Below are 10,562 nucleotides of genomic sequence, written 5' to 3' on the forward strand. Positions count from 1 at the left end.
CTGGTTTAGACTTTAAAGTATACTGTTACAAAAAGCCTCTATTGAGCTTGGTTCTCTACTACATTATACTGATTTTACAACAGTGTAAGTGAGGTAACAGAGTGGAAAATCAGGCCTAACACTGCTAAATAATTTCAGGCTTAATCCCGTTGACATTTCTCTTTACAGCTCCCATAGGTTTCAAATATAATTAACTTCAATGGGCATTCTGCATGAGTAAGGAGTGGGCTTTAATAGAATATCTTTCCCCATTTCTGTTCCTTGTTTTGTTTTAATGTTTCTATACTGAGAATAATTAGAAGACTGAAAAAGAAGTGTTTTTTCTTACTAGAATTTGGTTTTCCTCCATCACATATGCAAACTGTTTTGCTGTTGTTAGAGGGTTCCTCAGGAATGCTGGGCTCCTTGCATTATTTGGCTACAATCTTAATGAGGGATTCCTGGGCAGATCCTTACATTTTGTGGAGGCCCACTGAAAATAATGAGATTCTGCAAATGGTGTAGGATTCTACCTGCACAGACTTAAATGGCAGGATAGTTAGATTATTTAAAAAGCATCAATATTTTACTTTGATAAAAAGGCCTAATCATGCAAACATTTACTACCAGGTATAGCATGTGTTTCCACTGAACCCAGTAGGATTCCGTGTGGGAGTAAAATTACAGCTGTTGCTACTATCTGCAAGATTGCGTCCAAATACTAGACAATTACATGAACTTTACAAACAGGTATAAGAAAAGCAAGGTACTGTCCAGTTTTAGAGCCTATCAACTGAAAATAAAGGGTCACTATTAGGTCAAAAGTTATGTCTTCATTAAGACACTAAGTTTCACCAGCATAAGGAGTGAGTAAATACTGAGTGAGGACTTTAGCATTTGGCCCCAAACCAAATTCCCTTAGATGATAAAAAATGAAACAATCTTAAAAATCTAATTTAGTGCCTATCGCGACCTTGCACCAAGTGCATGGTGGCATGGGTCATAGGAGCCTTCCCAGGTGCAAAGAACAAGTCGCATTTCAGTCTGCACTGACTTCAGTGCAATCATTACTCACTGCTAGTGCATGTCTAGGAGATCTGAGAAGCCACGGTGTTTTCCTGAAGCACAATATTTTCTGAAGCTTCTGAGTGGGTGAGTGCTTCTTCATGCAATCTCCCCCACTGGGCTGTGCTTTACAGACATAACGGAGCATTTAATTTCCACTATTTATACTGTTTGTTTATTTTCTGCATTTTATTCAGCTTGGCCAACAAAAGCGGACTCCCCATTTCTCGAAAATTTCATTTTCTGTCTCTAACAAGACTATTACAATGTTGCATTGCTCAGGTTGCAAACTGAAGGGAAATATTGCAGTCTAAACAAGTGATTTTAATTAATTGTTTTACATTTCATTAAAGGATGTCTATTTATATATGGTTCTTTAAAACTTATTAAAATAAAACCTATATTTTAGACCTATGCTACCTGACAGTGTCCTTTTAATTAATTCATCTTGGTAATAAAGAACTTACCTTTCCATTAGAACGCAATGTACAAGACATGGATATATGATACTTGATTTTTAATCTCATTAGCTCTCAGATAGTTGCTTATGCGGAGAGAACAACAGTTTTAGCCCAAGAAGCCTCTTTAAACAAAGATAATGGAATGCATAACAGACAAAGATGAATGTCTCTGGCTCTTCATAAATATCTTTGACAATTTGATTGCTACTGTACCTGATCCTGCAGCCTTGCTCTTGCAACATTCCCATAGACTTCAATGAGCTTTGCCTGAATAAGGACAACAGCCCCCTAGTTTGCAGTAATAGATTTGCAAGACAGTTAATAAATAGATATCAACTAAGAGATAAATTTTATTGTTGGTAGACATCAGGATTTAGCCATTTCAAGACCAGAATTTATAGCGCCCTGCTGATATCTAGCCACTGTCTGAACTGAAATACAGTACTGCTTACTAGGGCTGGTGGGGGGAAATTATTCCACTTCATGAAAAAAATTAAGATTTTGACATTTGTTTTGGTTCCACATCAGAGAAAAATGAGACCTCGTGACATTTTTCATGAAAAAATGACACACACAACACCACCACCACCCCAGGTTAACTCAGCTGTTAGGGCTCTCACCTGGGATGTGGGAGACCCAATTTCAAGTCTCTGTGCTCTGAATCAGCAGGCTGTTGGCTATTTTGGGGTGGGGGTTCTCTCTCTCTCTCTCTGTCTCTGCCACCCTGGATCTGAGAAACATTTGCAATCTAACAGCATTTTTGATGGAAAAAACCTTTCATCTAAAATGTTTCAACCAGCCTCTGCTATTTAATAATAATTTATTTTTTCAACAGCATCTGAAAAGTGTCCAGTGACTTTAAGCTTCTATTAGAGAATATTTCCTTAGTTTGTGGCGACTATGCCCATTTTTATATATAGTAGGGCAAAAAATCCTCCATTTCTATCCCATTCATCCAATCATGTACCGTATATATGTAATTTGTGCCTAACGGTAAGATGCATTCTATTTTGAATACATATAACATAAATGTTTATGTAAATAAACACAAGAGAAGAATGTTTGTTGTATTTTGAAAAATTTTAATGTGAAATTGTGCTCTAATGTTTAATTGTTTTCTTAAATCCCACTGCTAGCCAAGCAGATTAAAGCACTCAAATGCCGTCAGTTCCTTTATAAACTGGAAGCTTGTCTAAAGTTATTGGGGTGGTTTTTTTGTTTGTTTGGGTAAATTTTAAGAGAACTATGTTTGCTGAAGGTTAAAAAAATATTAAAATGTTTTGTTAGAGTCAGACAAAGCAGAACAGCACCTTAAGGAACTTTATGACTTAATAAAAATATGGAAATTATGATCATTCTACCTTTTGACTGAATGTATTTCTCTACAACAGAAATGTATTTTGTTTGGATGGGCGATAAATATCTTACTGTAAATATCTCAGTTCCAGCAACAAGCTACTTACAGTATTCATCAGCCTATCAAATTCATTTGACTCAGGGGAGTATTATAAAGGTAAGATTAGTAAGTGCCATAATAAGCTACAATATAAGGACAGTTCACATATACATAAATTTTACCTCAACTTCATGACCACAGCGCCATCTTTTGGTAGTTTTTTAAAGTGAATATTATCATAAGAAGAAATGTGTTGTAACATTTAATGCTTTGTTTCCTGCCATGTGCATAAAATAAACACCTTCCTAAAACATCAGACTGTTAATTGTTCTGTACAGTACATATGATTTTATTTACAACTGTAATGTGTGTTAAAGTAGGATGGTTGTTAATCAAGTGCCCTCTCAAAACCCAGTGACAAGTGCATGAGCTTCACCAGGCTTTGTAACGTGCAGCTAAAAATATATAGCCTCATATTGTTCACAAATTATCCAATTAAGGAAAAAAGGCTCCTTTACTCATTGACCAGTGTGGCACCACTGGGATAACTGTATCTGATGAAAACCTTGGTTCCAAAAAATCATCCCATACAATCCTACTTGTTCGTACTAAGATATTATAGCATCTCTATGTTGGGCAGATTTTACTTTCACTTACTCCAGTTTCACACCAATGTAATTCCATTGACCTCAGTGGCATTACTCCTGATTTACACTGCTCTAACGAGTCAAGAATGAGACCCAGTACCTATATGTTCACATACCCATTCTGATTTCCATCAGCTGCAGCTCAGTTTTCAGTCTTTCAAGCCAGCCTTATCATCATCTTCATTATTTATGTTACAATTGTGCCTAGAAATGTCAATTAGGACCAAGGTCTTAAACAAATCCTGCTTGTTCGCACTATAAACAGTCTGCAGTTTTGTGAAACAAAAGGGTTCTGGCTTAACAGAAACAGAGCCAGCACTAGGCATAACCAGACTAAGCAATTGCTCAAGGGAGCCCCCTATTCGCTTTTTATTATTTGTGGGAGGCAAAATATTCCTGCTTAGGGCCCCCAATGGGGTAGCACTACCTCTGAACAGAAGGCAACTAAAGTAGACAATTCAATAAGCAGTAGTAGTTCAAAATAATAGAATCCAAAATCTGAATGACGATTGCAGTCTTTAATTGTTGCTTTCTGCATGGATAAGGAGTTTACTCTTCAATAAATACAATCACCAGGTATTATTTTGCAACTAATTCATCACTGAAAAATTCATATGCACAGTATTCCACAATGCTACAAATGGACAAAAATACAGGTATTTGGCTTTTTCAGTCATTAATAAAAATCAGCTTTTACAGTCCAGCAGCATGGGTTCATTATAATGAACTCAGGTGTAATTAAATTCCATTTAGAATTAAATAAAAGTCCCAGATTGTTTCAATGTTATGCAAAGTGCATACTGCAACTTCAGTATCAGTGAATGTTTATATATAGTTATGTAGTTCTGTGGGAGGAGTGAGAGGAAGACTGCTTTACTGTAAGAAGTAGTCATGGTACCAGAATTCCTCTGTTGTTTTGAAAGCGCCTTCATTGAGTTAACACTTATTATGTAGTTTGCCCTGATTGTTGAATGAGAATTCATCTGGTTCATCCATCTGGCAGTTCCAGCTGTAAAACAAGAGATGTCTGGTCTGCAAGTTTATCACTGCATGATTTCAGGGGACAACTGAATTCTTGAACGGCTGAAAATATGGCAGATGATATTTGGCAGGTTTCTGTGCTGCGGTGATGCTCTTTGGGGTGTATAACCAATTTGTTACAGTACTTACCACATGGCACATAATTATAGATGACTTTAGTATTGGCATCATGTATCTTGCAAACAGAACAAGATTCCAGGAACAACTACTTTAGGGTGTGCTTGAACCTCATTCTATTTGACACTGATATTGCTACTTAGGTATCAGAGAGGCCTTTATTTTATCTGAAACTGTAAACTGTTATAACAATGATTCTAACACAGCATGATAAATTATGTCCAAAAATTTATTAATTTAATAAAATCTTCACATCAGTATGACCAGGAATCTTAAATTCATAGATTCTAAGGCCAGAAGGGACCAAATATAATGAAAAGCTGAGAGGACAAATTATTTCATTTGAACTCAGTGGGATTGCTCACGTGTAAAGTTATTCACATGTTTCAGTATTTGCAGGATTGGAGCCTTTCACTTGTGAAAACCAGAATTAACTCCATTTAAATCAGTGGGATTACATCAGTGTAAAACCATTTCTAGACTAGGAAATTGCATCTTGTTTAGTTAACATGTTTTAACTAGAAAAGGTGGGTGAGGTATTATCTTTTAGTTGACCAACTGCTGGTGGTGAAAGAGACAAACTTTTGAGCTTACACGGAGCTCTTCTTCCGAAACCTGTGTAAGCTCAAAAACTTGTCTCTTTCACCAACAGAAATTGGTCCAGTAAAAGATATTACCTCAGCCACCTTGTCTCTCTAACATCCTGGAACCAACATCCCTCCAACAATATTGCAAACGACAATGTTTTAACTAGCAATTTTGTAATACTAGTATAGGCACTCAGGGGTGTACAGGAACTACACTGCATGTGCCCATTCGGGCAATAATCACCCAAAGGAGACAAGGAAGGATGAAGAGGAAGTGAGACATGGCTCTGTCTCCTCTCCACACCAGGTGATAGAACTTGTGGCAGTGGAGAGAGGAGTAAACTGTACCATTCTACAGGATGGTTCAGCATACATGCTTTGGATCTTGGGTGGAAGTGGGGCAAAAGGAGAATAGATAAATATCAATATTTAATAGGGCTGTCGATTAATCGCAGTTATTTCAGAAAAAGGGGGATAACAAAAAAAATTGCGATTAAAAAAATTAATCTTGATTAATCACAGTTTTAATCGCACTGTTAAACAATAATAGAATACCAATTGAAATGTATTAAATATTTTTGGTAGCATGTCCTGTGGAATGGCGGCCAAAGCATGAAGGGGCATACGAATGTTAAGCATCTCTGGCACACGAGTTGGTGGGTGAGCCACCGGCTCGGGGAGGCTAGCCCCCAGCCCAGCCACTCCTTCCACCTGAGGCCCCTCCCCTCCCTCTCCCTTACCCCCCAAACCCAGATCCCCCTCCCCTCCTGGAGCATCTGGTGAACGGCGCATGGCCCCCTGGAGCACCAGGCTGGCAGCCTCCCCCCCAGAGCACTGAGTTATGCACAGCCCCCACTGGGCAGCGTGCAACCCCCCAGAGTACTGGGTGGGCGGCGCATGGCCCCTCAGAATACTGGGCAGGCAGGCAGCCCCCCCTCCCATCCTAGAGCACCAGGTGGGCATTTGGCCCTCTGGAGCATCAGGTGGATGGCCCCAGCACCGTGTGGCGAGTGGCCCCCCAGACCACTGGGTGGGCGGACAGTGCATGGCTCAGTCACTGAGAACACTGGGCAGGTGAACGGGACCCCACAAACACCTTGTCTCTCTCAGATTTTGGAAGGCACTTCAGATTCTTAAACCTGGGGTCGAGTGCTGTAGCTATCTTTAGAAATCTTACATTGGTTTCATTCCTTTGCGTTTTGTCAAATCTGCAGGGAAAGCGTTCTTAAAATGAATATGTACTACTTATGGATTCTGGTTGATCTTATGAAATTGCTGTATCATTGAATGCCTCAGGGAGATTCCATGATTTAGGGGAAAAGTCATGTGCAGGAGATGGGGGCCCTGGACTCATTGGAGGACTCTGACCTAAGCCCGAAGAATGCTCAAGAATAGCTGGGAAACTGATACAAGGCAATGTATATAAGTGTTCTATTGTTTTGTGTAGATATGTATATTTCTTGTGCTAGTTAAGCTAAAGTAAAGATGACTGGTTTTTGAACCCTTACAAAACTCCAGTGTCTGTTTGCTTCCACCGTCCCATGTCCCTGAAGAAGTGAACTGCAAACCCAGAGTCCCCAAAGGGTTGAAGCTCTGAGAAATGGTGTGCTTACACTGTTGGAGAGTCTGGGGACTCAGCGCTGGCCCTGGGGCCCTAAGGCAGCTGGGCCATGCAGACCCACTTTGGTGAAGGGTGTCATATTGTCTGGAGAGGCTCAAGACTGTGAGTGCCTACCTCAGGGTAGACTGTCAGAAAACAGGGCAGACATCCCAAACTGATGGTGTGCTCTATAATTAGATTTTACCAAGCCAGTAACAAATGTGAATCCTGGATCACAATTCCAGTCTTCCACAATTCCATGGAGTCACAGACAGTCCCCTTAGACTCTACAGTCTATCTTGCCTCCCAGACAAACTGGACTTTGTGATAAATAGACACACCAAAAAGAAATAGACACACCACATTCAGGTTGCTCCCAGTCCCAAGAGGCCAGTCACTTACTCCAGAATCAATTGGTACCCTAGATCTTACACTAAAGACAACACTGGTAGCCAATTCTATAGTAAACTAACTAAAGGTTTATCAGCTAAGAAAAAGGGCTCAGAATTATTGCGAGGTTAAAGCAGGTAAAATATACGTACAGGCATAGGTGCCACAACTAGGGGTACTGAGGGTGCAGCCGCATTCCCTCGCTTGAAGTGGATTCCATTACATACAGGCTCTCAACACTGCCACTTTACAAATTGTTCCAGCATCCCTGCATACAGGTGAGTCACAGTCCAAATGGTGGCAGAGCTGGAGGTGAGCAGACCTGCATCCCACAGTTCCAGCAGAGCAGAGAGAAGCCTAAGACTCTGACACAGCTGCCCAAAGGGACCCTCCCTGAGGGAAGGCAGCACCCCCCACCCCCACCCCCACTCACCCAGAGACAGCCTGAGAGGGAAGTATTCTGTGGAACTTGGATGTTGGTAACCCCCTTTACTTATTGAGGTTTGGGTTTCTGCATCAGGGGAAAGCCTTGGCCTAAGTTAATCCTGGAGGGTGTACAGAGGGTGGACAGGAGGAAGAGGCCCACGGAGGACAGTCCTAAACAGCATTGGTTGCCAGACTACTGGTAGCCCAAAGGGCCCTGGGTCGGAGCCTGGTAGAGTGGGAGGGCCCAGGCTGCCCTCCCCACAACCCCCTTGACAGTCAGGAGTTGTAGCCATGACCACTGTGGCCATGCTCCCCAAGACAGGACCCTTACAGATACAGATAAGTGAACACAATGCATGCAACATCCCATTAGTTTTCATGAAGTTTAAACATCAAATACACTCTTATGCATTTAACAATCACTTTCATCTATACTAATACACAAGAGAATTGGCCTAGGGCTTTGGCTGCCCTGGCACCTGGTCTGCCTGCATTACAAAGGGTAACACACAAACAGCCTGTACCCAGGAAGTGTGCCAGACAGGCCAGGGAAAGAGACAGTGCTGCAGTCTATCCAAACTTTGGGCAGTGCTTAATTTTAGTTAGTTGAATTTATATTCACTACTCCTCTACTATAGCTGCTTTTCAGTGGTGTAATTCAACTACAATAAGTAGTTTCAACCCATTTATCTACACACCAGCTCTGGTCATGGACCGTAACTGATACTAATTAAGAAGGAACACACATAGAATCATAGAAATGAAGGACTGGAAAAGACCTCGAGAGCTCATCAAGTCCAGGCCCCTGTGCTGAGGCAGGACCAAGCAAATCTAGACTATCCTTGACAGGTGTTTTGTCTAACCTGTTCCTAAAAACCTCCAATGACAGGGATTTCACAACCTCCCTTGAAAGCCTAGTCCAGAGCTTACCTACCCTTAAAGTTAGAAAGTTTTTCCTAATACCTAACCTAAATCTCCCTTGCTGCAGATTAAGCATGATTACTTCTTGTACTATCAATTGATCATTGTCCTCTTTATAACAGTGTGACAGAATATACCTGTGTTCACACCGTACGTATTATTGTAATAGATTTCAGAGTAGCAGCCGTGTTAGTCTGTATCCACAAAACGAAAAGGAGGACTTGTGGCACCTTAGAGACTAACCAATTTATTTGAGCATACGCTTTCGTGACCTACAGCTCACTTCGTCGGATGCATTCAGTGGAAAATGCAGTGGGGAGATTTATATACATAGAGAACATGAAACAATGGGTGTTAACATACAGAGTGTAAGGACAGTGATCAGGTAAGGTGAGCTATTACCAGCAGGAGAGCGGGGGGAAAGAAACCTTTTGCAGTGATAATCAAGGTGGGCCATTTCCAGCAGTTGACAAGAACATCTGAGGAACAGTTGGGGGAGGGAGGGGAATAAACATGGGGAAATAGTTTTACCTTGTCTAATGACCCATCCACTCCCAGTCTCTATTCAAGCCTAAGTTCATTGTATCCAGTTTGCAAATTAATTCCAATTCAGCAGTCTCTCGTTGGAGTCCGTTTTTGAAGTCTTTTTGTTGAGGAATTGCAACTTTTGGGTCTGTAATCGAGTGACCAAAGAGATTGAAGTGTTCTCCGACTGGTTTTTGAATGTTATAATTCTTGACGTCTGATTTGTGTCCATTTATTCTTTTACGTAGCGACTGTCCAGTTTGACCAATGTACATGGCAGAGGGGCATTGCTGGCACATGATGGCATATATCACATTGATAGATGTGCAGGTGTATGAGCCTCTAATAGTGTGGCTGATGTTATTAGGCCCTATTATGGTGTTCCCTGAATAGATATGCGGACACAGTTGGCAACGGGCTTTGTTGCAAGGATAGGTTCCTGGATTAGTGGTTCTGTTGTTTGGTGTGTGGTTGCTGGTGAGTATTTGTTTCAGGTTGGGGGGCTGACTGGAAGCAAGGACTGACCTGTCTCCCAAGTTCTGTGAGAGTGATGGGTTGTCCTTCAGGATAGGTTGTAGATCTTTGATGATGCGTTGGAGAGGTTTTAGTTGGGGGCTGAAGGTGATGGCTAGTGGCATTCTGTTATTTTCTTTGTTGGGCCTGTCCTGTAGTAGGTAACTTCTAGGTACTCTTCTGGCTCTGTCAATCTATTTCTTCACTTCAGCAGGTGGGTACTGTAGTTGTAAGAATGCTTGATAGAGATCTTGTAGGTGTTTGTCTCTGTCCAAGGGGTTGGAGCAAATGTGGTTGTACCGAAGAGCTTGGCTGTAGACAATGGATCGTGTGGTGTGGTCTGGATGAAAGCTGGAGGCATGTAGGTAGGCATAGCACTCAGTAGGTTTCCGGTATAGGGTGGTGTTTATGTGACCATCACTTATTAGCACCGTAGTGTCCAGGAAGTGGATCTCTTGTGTGGACTGGTCCAGGCTGAGGTTGATGGTGGGATGGAAATTGTTGAAATCATGTTGGAATTCCTCAAGGGCTTCTTTTCCATGGGCCCAGATGATGAAGATTTCATCAATATAGCGCAAGTAGAGTAGGGGCATTAGGGGACGAGAGCTGAGGAAGCGTTGTTCTAAGTCAGCCATAAAAATGTTGGCATACTGTGGGGCCATGCGGGTACCCATTGCAGTGCCACTGATTTGAAGGTATACATTGTCCCCAAATGTGAATAGTTATGGGTAAGGACAAAGTCACAAAGTTCAGCCACTAGGTTTGCCGTGACATTATCGGGGATACTGTTCCTGACGGCTTGTAGTCCACCTTTCTGTGGAATGTTGGTGTAGAGGGCTTCTACATCCATAGTGGCTGGGATGGTGTTTTCAGGAAGATCACCAATGGATTGTA

This window comes from Lepidochelys olivacea (genome assembly GCF_965140295.1).
Source record: "Lepidochelys olivacea isolate rLepOli2 genome assembly, chromosome: 1".
NCBI classification, from domain to species: Eukaryota; Metazoa; Chordata; order Testudines; family Cheloniidae; genus Lepidochelys; species Lepidochelys olivacea.